Source organism: Sinocyclocheilus anshuiensis, unplaced genomic scaffold, assembly GCF_001515605.1.
Source record: "Sinocyclocheilus anshuiensis isolate Anshui unplaced genomic scaffold, SAMN03320099.WGS_v1.1 scaffold200, whole genome shotgun sequence".
NCBI classification, from domain to species: Eukaryota; Metazoa; Chordata; class Actinopteri; order Cypriniformes; family Cyprinidae; genus Sinocyclocheilus; species Sinocyclocheilus anshuiensis.
Window position 1 is genome coordinate 532,257 of NW_015558595.1, and position 13,525 is coordinate 545,781.

Consider the following 13,525-nt stretch of genomic DNA (forward strand, 5'->3'; position numbering starts at 1 on the left):
CTCTTTCTATGTGGTCATATTTTCTCCTCTATCGACAGCATTTGTGGCATAACCACAGAAAATAATTTATCCTTGGGGGTTTAAAAAAAAAAAGCATAATCACAGTACATTAAATATCAAAAAAGCACAGTTACAGGAGACGCTTACCATGGAGTTACAATGCGGCACACTGTAAAAAAAAAAATAAAAATCTGTGACATTTACAGTAAAATACCGGCAGCTGTGGTTGCCAGAACTTCACCGAAAAAAATATGGTAGCAACATTTTAGGTTTTACAGGCTTAACTTAAATTCACAATAAAATACCGTATTTCATTAACTGATGTAATGTTAATAAACCAACATATTGAAGTACTATCTGTTTTGAACCATTGTAATGCACTGATAACCACCAAAAACGGGTGGTGATGAGAAAGTCACATGATGAACCAAAGCTCATCACAAACAGCTTTTCTACGAGCTAGTTCTTATATATCGAAGGTGCACACAGTGTCATTCACACAAACACTAAACCCAATCATGGTGACACATGAAACTGAAATAATGCAATAAACATTAATTTAACAACATTAAAAAAACATCAAATATGAAGTGTCATGCAGGGAATTCTGGGAGTGTCAATTTACGGTTTGTCACTGTAAATTATACAATGACTTTTTCTTTTTCACTTCTAAAAACTTGCTGTAAAATTACATTAAATGTAATTACATTTATTCACCGAATATAGTATGGAAATGACTGTTAACAATCATTTTTTACAGTGCAGGCAATAGACAATGCATAATATACGTTCATGTATTTATTTCAGCAAAAATGCAGTAAAATTATTACAATTTAAAATAACCGTGTTTTTAAATATAATTTAAAATGTAAATTATCCCTATGATTGCAAAGCTGAATTTTCAGTGTTCATTACTCCAGTCTTCAGTGTTTTTTTTTTTTTTTTACAGAAATCATTCTAAAATGCTGATTTGGTGCTCATTTCTTATTATCAGTGTTGAAAACAGTTGTGCTGCTTAATATTTTTTTTCCATGCTTATTCAAACGTTCAGAAGTGCAGCATTTATTTGAAATACAATATAGAAAGAATCACCTGGAGTGATTATCAATGTACAAATGTAATAATTGTAATAAAAAATTAAAATAAATAAAATACTGGTACAATATTAATAAATAGAAATTTTTTCATAAATTAATTTGTTTCATTGTTATAGCTTAATAATATTATAACATTCACATTTAAATGAAAAGTCTTAAATTGTCCAAAATATCATGTCTATATACTTTATAGTTGTTAACGAATGATAATAATTTGCGGTTGTTTTACTTTAAAATCTAACGTTAATGTTAATATAAACATGTCTAAAGTTAAGCATTAAGTAATGCATTAAGCAAAAAAAAGTAAATCTGTGATAATGGCCTTGGGATCAAAAAAAAAGAAAATAAGTTAGCCATCCCTTGTTAGAAACAAATAATGATGGTAAATTTGCTTCCATAGGATGTTCACAGATGTTATTGGATGAGGTACTATAATTATTTTTTTCTCCACGTTTGGTTGTTTACATGCTTTGGTCTGTAATCTTCTGTTGCCGTGCACGTTCTGATTTTTTTTTTTTTTTTTGTATTTTATAAAAGAAAACAAAGCTTTCAGAAAGAACAGTGCAGTCAGAGATCGTGTTCTTGTATTTGTTCTCTGCTGCAGGTGCACAAATGTATTTGTGGGTTCGCATTTTAAGTGCTCAGCCAGATTTCGCTATCAGTCTTTTCACCTTCATTCTTTAGAGACTCTAAAGTCTCTCTCTTTCCCAGTCCTAATTAAACACACACCATAAGTAATTAAACAAGCTCATGTTTGAAGAAAGAACCACAGAAAGGTGAGGCAGGAAAGAGATGGCGATAATAAACTAAATGTAGCTGGGAAAGCAGAATTATACAGGAAGCACAAATTGAGGAGCTCGAAATGAAAATCAAATTAATTTCATCCTAACCTCCACTTAACTGTGATAACCCAAGATAATGACAGACTGCATAATGCATCGCTTTTAGCTATTTATTCCAAAGCTGATGTCCAAGTTTCCATGCTGGTTTGAGGACGCATCCTCTGAGATTTCTGGCAGCCGTTGCTGGTATTTTTAAACTTCTGTTTACAAAGAAAATACATTTGGCTGTTGCTTGTTTAGGCTTGATGTGTTGTTGTTTTTTATTGATTATGGCAGGATGGAGTATTTTTAAATGTGAAAATCTATTTTCTCTCAGCTCATGACAATTCTCATTTGCAGGCAAGGCCAAGAGTACATTACAAAAGAAGCTTGTCATCCTACGCACATTTACAGATTCATAATTAGGGTTCTGTCATGTCGTCTCAAACTTTACTCAACTATGTGCGTCAGTTACAAGACTAGTATTATCCTCTACGATTGTAGCTACAGTACTATCCCAAAAATTCAGGTCTTTAATCTTCAAAAGTTCAATCTTGACAATGTCAACAAACAACAAGGATGTGCCTGCAGTAGTTTTTGTGGGGGAAAGAGCTGAAAAATAGTTTGGAGAGACGTGGGCAGCAGTTGAGCGGACACTTTGATGGCTTGTTGGGTTTTTTTTCTTTCTTAATTGACTTCACTTCCCACTGCCTCACCCTCCATTTGCGCTGTTTAGTCTTGCAGTTTCAGTGGATATTGTTCATTGCTTTTCTCTTTAGATTTGAAAGATTTCTCTTTAAAATTGGGTTTTAAGTTTTCAAATTTATGGTAGCATCTGTGACTTTTTGTTGCAGACTAGTTGCACACCACAGCTACTGTCTTGTAATGTGCATTCAGGCTTAATTCATACATAATATACAACACTGACCTCTGGTAGCCTACCTTGGTATCAATAATAATTAGATGTAAATATTTCACTTATTAATCTATTAAATAAAAATAAAATTATAGTTTTGGGTTTGGCAGTTTATTTCGTTGACATGTAGCCTAATTAAAAATTGGTTACATGATGGTTGTCTCAATGTTTATACAAAAATATTATGACGATATTTCATACTTGCAAAGTTTCAGTGATAACTAGATTGAGAAGTTTGAAAGACAAAGTTTACGCTGGCTTGACAAAGCCATGTCTGAAAATTTAAAATAGTTTGAAGTAATATATAAAGAGTTTGGTTCCAAAACGCGATAAACGCCTTTTTTTTTTTTTTTTTTTTTTTTTTTAAATTGAGTTTCCACCAAAATCAGTATTGTATCTGGTCAGTGTTGAAAAGTCCATTTTTAATTTTACGCAAAATGCGAAATCTGCCGAGTTATTCTGTCATGTTTTCTCCCTTTTTTTTCCAAACCGTGACAAACGCCAGTCTCCCTTTTCTGCAGAATGCGATATATCCACTCAACCAATCACAGCGCACCATTCCACGCACTGTAAACAGTAACAACCAATCACAGCGCACCATTCCACGCACTGTAAACAGTAACAACCAATCACAGCGCACCATTCCACGCACTGTAAACAGTAACAACCAATCACAGCGCACCATTCCACGCACTGTAAACAGTAACAACCAATCACAGCGCACCATTCCATGCACTCGAGACAGTAATGGCGGCGCTTTGAATACACCCGGCTTCCTAGTTTTCCTCATCTATTTTGTACTTTGTGATCAACAAACAAAAAAATTAGGGCTGCACGATAAATCGCATGTGATTGTCATGCGCATCTCGTCAGTAAAGCCGGTTCTGTGATTAGTAGTAAATCTCCATCACGTGCTTTCAGATGGAACATTTAATACACAGAGCCATAGATCACTGCTATATCGTGTTCATAATCGCAGATGAGTCACATTCGATTATGAACGTGATATTGCGTAGCTTGTCAGTGTGTTTTTATTTATGCCATTAATGTTTTTGTTAATACAGCGTATAGCACTAGTCAACTAAATGAATGTAACATGGCAAAGATTAATGCACTTTTGGAAGTTGAATGTAAGGGAAATGTCATTTTGGAATTTCTGTGGTTTAATGTGATATTGTTGTTCATGTATGTTCATGATGAAATTTTCTTTTATTGTTGTAATTAATTTATAGCATTAACAAGATGACCCGCTGAATTCATTTTGGGATCGATGACTGATTGAATGTACTTTTATTTATTTTTATTGGATTTATAGGGTTTTGGAACCAAACTCTTCATATAGAGTGACAAAAAGAGTAGCAAATACATTAGGATGGATGGATGGATGGATGGATAGAGCAGCACATTTTTATCCTGGTCAGGTAGCAAAGTTTACAAAAAAAATAGTACAACAAATAAAAAAAATAAACTAAACTTACAACATAATTTCCTAGCACCAGTGTATCGCAAAATGCTAGTGTGTGCAATTAGAAGATCATAGGTAATCTTTATTATTAATGCATTTTCTAACATTTTAAAAAGCAGAATGATGTTAAGACTCTTTAATGACATTGAAACTAAAGAAGGCTAATCTGTGATCATGATACACTAGCAACAGATAAACAACAGTCATGCCAAGCTTTCACTGGAGCAGTTCAGTCAAAGCTAAAAGCAGCACATCTTCACCGAACTGGTTGATGTTAGCAAATAGCATCGCCGGTTACCAACAGTGGGCTTTCAGTCATCCATTTAGAATGAGAAATGTGGTCAGCACGCAGTCTTAGCCAAGATTAGCTAATAGTCGCAAGCGAGAGCCAGTTTTCCTACAGCTGCGCTAATGACATTAACTCCAGATACACGAGCTAATCAATCCACTAAAGACTTTGGCCAAGCCATCAACCACAATTAAGAGACGACAAACTCCATCCAGCGTGTGATGATGCATTTTTTAAATATCATAATTAGATTGAGCCATACGTTTTGAAAGTGACTTTGAGTTGAAATTAGCAGGCCCCATGTGCTCATCAGCACGAGATCACGGAGATCAAGTCGAAGAGGATTAAAGCTTGCGTGTTAATGGAGCACGGGTATTTTTAACCACTAAGTGCTAATCTCTAATGCTGGATTTCTGATACGTGACTAGCTGAGGACTGATTCATGCTGCATGTTTGAGTTCAAGGCTATTACGGCTAGCTGAACAAAGCATGTATGCAGTTTTATTACTTTGCGATTCACAATAGTGTACGTGTGGAGGACCGTTCACACACAGCACACTACATACTATTCACTGCTTTTATAAATGGCTAGTCCTTGAGTTTCAAGTGCAGTGTAGAGTGAGTGCATAATTTGTAGCTTGCTAAGCACCATTATTATTATTGGTTTGTACTTAAGATAAGTGATTTGAACCTATAACGTTGAAAGTATAGATGTCCGTGCAATGAAAATTAATGGGGTCCAATGTTGTTTTGTCCAAGGTTGCTATTTTTGATGACTGTAAGTGTCATAAATAATCAATATTAATTTATAAATATAATTCATAAATATTAAAAACACCAGTATATTCACTACTATCAAAGATTTGGGATCAGATCATGTTTTTATGTTTTGGAAGAGGTCTCTTATGCTCTTAAGGCTGCATTTATTTGATCAAAAATACAGTAATATTGTGAAATATTATTACAATTTAAAATATCGGTTTTGTATTTAAGTATATTTTAAAATGTCATTTATGGCAAAGCTGAATTTGTCGCATGATCCTTCAGAAATCATTCTGATATGCTGATTTGCTGCTTAAGAAACATTTCTTAATATTTTCTATGTTGAAAACAGTTGTTGCTTAATTTATTTTATTTTATTTTTTTGGAAACCGTGACACATTTGTTTTTCAGGATCTTTGATGAATAGAAAGCTCAAACTTAAGGCCAAACTTTTGAATGGTATTCTATGTCAATATATTTTTAGGCAAACAAATAAATCACAATTAAAATAAATAAGTAAATAAATACTTCTATAAATGAATCAATATTCAATTTTAAAAATATTTCCACGTTATTTATGTATTTATTTATTTACATATTTTATGATTGACTTATTTAACACATTTTATGATTCCCTTATTTATTAATTTTATGATTTTTGCGTTCATATATGTGCGACTTAGTGAGTCTGCTTTCTACCCACAATATTGATTTATTATTATGGCAAAAAAATGTGTTACATTATATTTCCAGATGTTTTTGCCACATAGCATATTTCATTTCCTGTCGCTGCTAATTCAATTCCAATGTACTTTTCCTAAATAATGACATTCTGTGCATCACTTTCACAGGTACACATGCATGCACACATTCTCACAGTGAACAAAGGTGACACACTTTTCTTGGAGCTCATTTCATTTTTGCTGTTTGTCAGTATGAACCCACACCTACGTCTTTCTCTATTTATCTTTCCTGTTCTCACTTGCTTTCCCCACAGTCAGGGTCATAGCTAGGGAATTCTGGGCCCCCTAAAAATTTTTTTGATGTGGGCCCCACTGCCCTCTACTGAAATCATACATTATAAGATTTGGGCATGGAGGCCCACATCTGGTGCCATGTTGTTGTTGTTGTTTTTTAATTTGTTTTTAATGAAATGTGACCCTGGAGCACAAAACCAGTCTTAAGTCGCTGGGGTATATTTGAAGCAATAGCCAAAAATACATTGTTTGGGTCAAAATTATCGATTTTTCTTTTATGCCAAAAATCATTAGGATATTAAGTAAATATCATGTTCCATGAAGATATTTTGTAAATTTCCTACCGTAAATATATCAAAACTTCAGTTTTGATTAGTAATATGCATTGCTAAGGACTTCATTTGGACAACTTTAAAGGCGATTTTCTCAATATTTTGATTTTTCTGCACCCTCAGATTCCAGATTTTCAGATTGTATCTCAGCCAAATATTGTCCTATCCTAACAAACCATACATCAATGGAAAGCTTATTTATCAGCTTTCAGATGATGTATAAATCTCAATTTCGAAAAATTGACACTTATGACTGGTTTTGTGGTCCAGGGTCACAAATAACGAAACAGAAAATAAATACATACATACATACTTACAAATATTGGTTCCCTGATAGCACACATACATCACGGAGACGTCAATTTGATGTCTGCATTTACACCTGCATGATGTTTTTTTTTTATTTTTTTTATAGTGTTTGCTCATCTGCAATACGTCTCCAAGATGTTTCCTATCAGATGTCATATAGACATTTAGAAGATGTCTTTAAGATGTTTATTATTTAGAATGTATGTAAAACTGCTTTTGAAGATGTTTATCCAATGTTTGTACACAACAGATGTTTTCCTGATGAAATGCTCTTCAAAACACATCTTGTAGACGAACGTGTGCCTGTTTTTATTGGACAACAGCAAAAGCAATATAAATGTTGCTTATTTTGTCTAAATTTATAGGCTATACAAAGCTGATTAAAAAATATTACATCAAAATGGCATTAAGCGATAAATAACTTGAAACATTGTTTTAAGTAATCAATCAATCATTCAGTACAAACTAATAAAATAACAAAATAAACCTATACCAGTAATATAAGTAGGCCTACAAGCAATATAAATGTATTGCTTGTATTTCCAGTCAGTCTGTGTCAAACAGGTGAGGTAAACTTTCAGGACCGTGAAAGAATGCAGTCACATGTAAATTAAAACCACTTAAATGTATCATTGTCTTCATTTTTGATGAAGATAATGTGCTACTGCATAATATTTTATTAAATAAAGCTAATAAATGTATCCATCAGTGCAATGAGTTGTATTCGCGTTGTTTTTTGACAGTGTTTTCTTAAATATAGGCTATCACATCAGCAACAATCCATGTGATGCGCATTTCTCCGTCTATTATATAATATAACAAACTATATTATAGTGCAGAAATCGTTCGGCCGGTGCACGCTGGTATAATGAGATGTACTGCATGATTGGTTCTGTTCACTAGCTGGGGTGCGATTTTATTGGGTCCCTCTCCTTTTTGTAGCTGACTGAGCTGAAATAATTAATAACATCAGACTAAACCATTTTTATGGAGGGGAGAGAGGAGATATTTGGAAAGCATTGGATTGGATGTTTTTGAGGTTTTCATTAAACTCTTGGGCATACAAGCTGACTTTGTAATATATATATACAAAAATGATTCGTATAGGAGTAGGGGAATATATAGCATAACTACTGGATTTAGTGGGCCCCTATAATTGTCACCTTTCACCCACTTAGCTACTGCTGAAATGCGCACATCTGGGTCCCAAAGGGTCTCATCATTACTGTCGCTGATTTCACTGTATCTCTTCATTGCTTTTCCAGGTAAGCACCCCACTGTCCAAATGGCAACTATAGCAGTAAAAACATCTGCTCCCTGTGGAGCCTACATGAACTATGCAGAGGGTTTGATGGCATCAAACATTCACACTTCCCCTCAAGGGACAGCAGTCGATTTCCGAGAGATGGGCCTTCAGGATAAACTTCTGAGAAAACCCACCAACCAGCCAATTATGGTTATTACAGATTCAGTTTTTGTGAGGTGAGGAACATAATGCCTTTCATACGATAATGCCTTTCGTCTACCGGTTTCTGTGATCTTGAATTTAAATGACATTTGATATTGCATTTGGTATAAACTTCTTTACGTAATTTACCATGTGAATAAGGCTGATTAGACACTCAGAAATGCAGTTGTTAAGAGTTAAACTCAATACATGAAACACCTGGGCCATGAACTAGTTTGAGTTTATTATGAAAAATGTTTAAGACCCTTTTTGCTCTTTTTAAAGACCCTATGAAATGGTTTATCAAAGCTAATTTCTTTCCTGTTTTGATTTTTTTTTTTTCATTTGAAACATGATTTCGAAGGGCTTTGTTTAAATAGCTAATAACTTTTATAGTCCCTTTGCAGCCAAAAACAAAAAAACCAACAACACATTTTTTTTTTTACTAATGCTAGTTGGAGGATGGTGGTATTGGCATAATAATGAAAACAAACAAGTCCTTAATATTTTTTAAATTATATAAAAATTTAGATTTGAAATGTGTATATGCTGTAATGGTGTCAACTTGCGTTGTTTATTTAGACGTAATAATTATTTTTCAAATAAAAAATGTATATTTATATAATTTTATATATATTTATATAAATATATTTATATATTTGTTTGTTACTGTAGCACATACATTAGCCTGAATGCTAACAGACATGTACTAAAACTCACAAAACTCCAGTTCTGATTTCATAGGGTTTTTAAAATTTTAAACTGCCAGTCAAATATGTCAAGGCACCCGCTGCAGGCTATTATTTCTTCTCTCTCTCTCGGATTTCTGAGCCATCAGTCCATCATTGATGTCAGTTGCAGACTGTGTCTTGCGGTTTAGATCAAACAGATGTTCCCAGTCCTCAGTCAAGTCAGCTGCTCACACTTAACTCTAAAGAGGCACTTTTAATTATAGCATCCTCTCATTTATAGCTGTCAATCATGTTCTACACCACAGGTTTGTTATATGTTATGAAGATAAGGATTACAAACATAAATAATTGCATAGTAATGCACCAAAAATGGATTTCATTAGGAAAAAGAGAAAAAAAACTAGTATTTCTGGCATTTAAAAATAAATAAACGTAAAATAAAATTGTTGAAAGTAAAGTGGATCAAATTAATCAATTTTTGTATATGTTGGGTATCCTTGCACGCTAAATAAAAACCATACCACCAAGCGAACACCTTACTCTTTAAAACATGTTTTATTTAGGGAAAGAAGTGAGACAGGACTGCAACTGCCCCTTTAAAAACAAAACATGCATTACACCCCTATTTATTGCTCTTTTAACCTGTTCATGGTGATTTTTAGCTTGAGTGGGTGTAACAAATACCTGCTGTATTTCATATGGTGTTTCCAATTTAAGGATTTTAATATAATCGCATATCACTTGCTGTCTCTCAGCATAAAAAAATGAGGCAAAAAGCAGCTCATTTTCTCACTCCCACTAGTGTGAGATTTGTCTGCTCCTGGATATGATTCACACACGTGCTAAATAAAGATTCAATATTTTCAGGAAACCGTAAAATAACCATTACCTCGTTGTGTTGACATAATGCTGAAACCACTAGACAATTAAAAACGAGAGGAAAAATAGCTAATAATTAATTGAGTTCATGAGTTCAACTTAATAATTCGAATTTAAGTGAAAAATTACTAAGGAGAATATCACAGACTAAATCTTCACACACATTAGACATAGACAAAGCCAGACAGAGACTAACGGAGAAGACAAAGTAAATAAACATGACTCTGACAAAGGGAACTAATGAGATTAGAATGAGCTAATTAACACAGGAAAACTACGTCACAGAGGGCAGAACTAAAAACACAACAGACTAGACATGCTACAACAATATTATGATATCACATATGATACTCCAATATCCATTAAACTAAGACCTCAGTTCTTGTTTGTTAGTGAATACACAGAAGAGTAAAGCATCTGTTGCACTAGAATACAGCAGATAACTGGATGTATGGAGTGAGTAGAGAGACAGATAGAAGAGTGGGCGTTTTATTGGAGGCCAAGAGTGAACTGAATGAGTCAGTCATTGAGTATGAAGTACAGTCAGTTATCAGCTCTCCATTCACAAGCTGCCCTGCTTCCATTAGTGCCTCTGTGGAGCTCCTAACCCTCGGCCGTTAATGGTCACTATGTATGTAAATGTCCATATGTTATGGAATTTCGTAATTGCTCTCAGAAGTGACAAATCCATCATCATACCTCAGACAAGCCATTCAGTCTGATTTTAGCCTATTGCTATTGAGCCTCGTGAAGTTTTGTGAGCTTCATTTGCAGTGTATCATTTAAATATTAACTTCTGGTCGATTCCATTAACACCTCTTTTGCTCTGTACTAGGACATTCACACTGCAGGTCTTCACAGTTGTGATTTTATGGTTGGTTAATTGTCAATGCAGTGCTGTCTGAATTTAACAGATTACAGTCTGGTGTGACCCACTAGGGCCACCAGCGGTGACTGTGTTCTTTCAAGGCGGTGATAAGTAAACCGTGACAACATTAGTTTCTTATTACACACATACATGCTGTTATCAGGAGAGTTTCACCCGATCAATGAGCCATTAGAAATCCAAATGGGCTTTTTATCGCTAATTGCTAATCCTAGTTTCCATCTCATAAAGGCTGTTTAGGCAGTCCTGTGAAACACCCATTCAGATCTCACCTGTATGAGAAGCAAAAAGGTTTAAAAAAAAAAAGAAAGAAAGAAAAACGTTGTACTAAATGGCTTCTTAATGTCTTTGTAGCGCTTTCATTTTTTCTCAATTCTTAAAAATCAATCAATCCTTTCTTCCAAGGCAACAGGATCAAAAAGTCATTGTTCACCCCATGTGAACCATCAAGAAACGTATCACCTCTTCACCAGCAATTAGAAGCATAATTAATTTCATTTACTCACCCTCATGTTGTTCCAAACCTGTATGACTCCATGTTCCATGGAACATAAAAGAACACCAGACCAAAACTTACGTAAATTACTGTCAAATCTTCCCATCTGCCTTGGCTCTTATTTGCACTTTCAAATTTAAACTTGGCACCATAGGCGATTCCAGACTTATTTAGGCTTCAGCCCCCCTAAAAATCTGCGGTTAAGCTGCCGGCGTCCTTAAAAATCTGATTGTAATCTTTTTTTCACATTTGCTGAAAACAGCGGCTGCAGTAAGCTACTTGAGGTTATTCCCCTCTGAAAGTGCAACCAAATACACCACCATCACTAATAAACATCTACTGACAAATGCCTTTTTAATTGGTTCATTAAAAATTGTCAGTCGAGCAAGACTTAAACTTGCAAATCACACTTTAAGCAAGATATAAGGATCTGAACCACAACATCTCATATTCATGGGCTCATGGATCATGGGCTAAGCGACTTTATAAGTAGAATCCTAGAAGACATGCAAGAACCAAATGCATTTTTTGCATCGATGACACCATTCTAATGTTAAATATATGTAAATAATTTATATTCATTTCATATCATATAATTTACATAAGTATTATATTATAAATGAATGAATATATATATATATATATATATATATATATATATATATATATATTTTTTTTAAAATAATTTTTAATAATTAAATAAACAACCCAATTTGCTGGGTAAATTTAACCCAAGATGGGTTCTGTCCTATATTTACCCAGCCCTTGGGTTAATAACAACTCAAATTGGGTTGTTTTTAACCCAGTGTTTTTTAGAGTGTAGTGATGTCCTGCGGCCACAGGTGTGCTTTTTAAAGTACCTTTTTGTCATTTTGAAGCTTGACAGCCCTTGATTGTTGTATTTTTTTTATTATTGTATGAAAAAAAGAGCTGAGTGAACTTTGTTAAACATCTTTTGTGGAAAAAAATCATATGGATTTGGAATGACTAAGGTTGAGTAAATGCTTACAGAACTGTTCTCTATAAACCGCTAATTAATATGTAAGTAATATAGAGGCTTGCAAGAACATCGTGTCATTTTGCTCTAACCGCTGCAAATAAGGCACCTATGACAGTAATTTGTCCACAACTGTGAGTTACTTTCAAAACTCACCTGAAGTCCCTGAGGCCAGCCACAAAAATAGACAACCCCTGTCTTTTTCCTCTCTGAGAAAATATGAAATGTTTACAGAGCGCTCAACATTTTGAGAATTTTTGCTGGATATGTTTAGAACATTTTCTCTTGTGGTGCATCCCTCCCTTCCAACAGCAAAAACCGATAGGCAGAGCACAGTCCACCAGAGACACACACACACACACACACATTCAGAGAGGGTGGTCAGTCACTTCTGACTCTGTCAAGAATACAAATGAACAGGAAAAGAGAGAAAAAAAACGAACCAAAAGAAGTGAGTTAAAATGAAGTAAATATTAGCATACAGGGAGATATACTGTATGTTCTTCTTACTGCTGACACTACTCATGTAGTCCTTTGAAGCCAAAGCCTTCAGATGAAAGCATTGTGCACAAATGCAGTTCACACATCTTGAGCTCTCTCATCTGCTCATTTCATAGATTCTACTTCCTATTAAATGCAAGCCTTCAGAGCACAACACAACTAAATCCAAATTTCAGAGGCCATTAAACAACATAAAATTACTACTAGAAGCATCTATTATTAATAATATTAAGGACATGTTCTGCATTGGTCAGCTGGGGAAAAATAAACTGACTACGCCTATCTGCAGTTGTTGTTTTTTTACAGAAGAAAAAAAGACACATCCAGTGCTTGAGCTAATTTTCTCATCATTCTCATCTGTTTTATTTAAGGATAATAAAGCGGTATGCATGATTTATTTATTTATATAATCTTGTCCACTGTGGATTCACTGAATGGCTAGCGGTTCTGATTTAAGTGTTTTTCTACAAGCATCACATTTGGGGGATGCACCAAAAAGACTACTCAGTAGTGATCACACGGATGGCGGTTCATTACACAGTATTTTAATTAATGGTTGGAATCTTTGATAGGGAATTGCACATCCACATAATGACATCGGAACGGTTTAGTCTTATTAAAAAAGAAAAATACAAAAAAAAATAATAATTATATAATAT

At 34.2% G+C, this 13,525-nt stretch overlaps 1 protein-coding gene and 1 long non-coding RNA gene across 2 annotated transcripts in view; both read right to left on the reverse strand.

Moving 5' to 3' along the window:
* The window catches only part of LOC107680024 (uncharacterized), an 18,656-nt gene extending 17,978 nt beyond the window's left edge, over positions 1-678 (reverse strand). The window contains exon 1 of the long non-coding RNA XR_001633110.1: positions 668-678. This is a non-coding gene — a long non-coding RNA (uncharacterized LOC107680024). The remainder of the gene's footprint in view (positions 1-667) is intronic.
* The window catches only part of lhfpl3 (LHFPL tetraspan subfamily member 3), a 38,012-nt gene that overhangs the window by 23,077 nt on the left and 1,410 nt on the right, over positions 1-13,525 (reverse strand). The gene's annotated exons all lie outside the window — the stretch shown is intronic.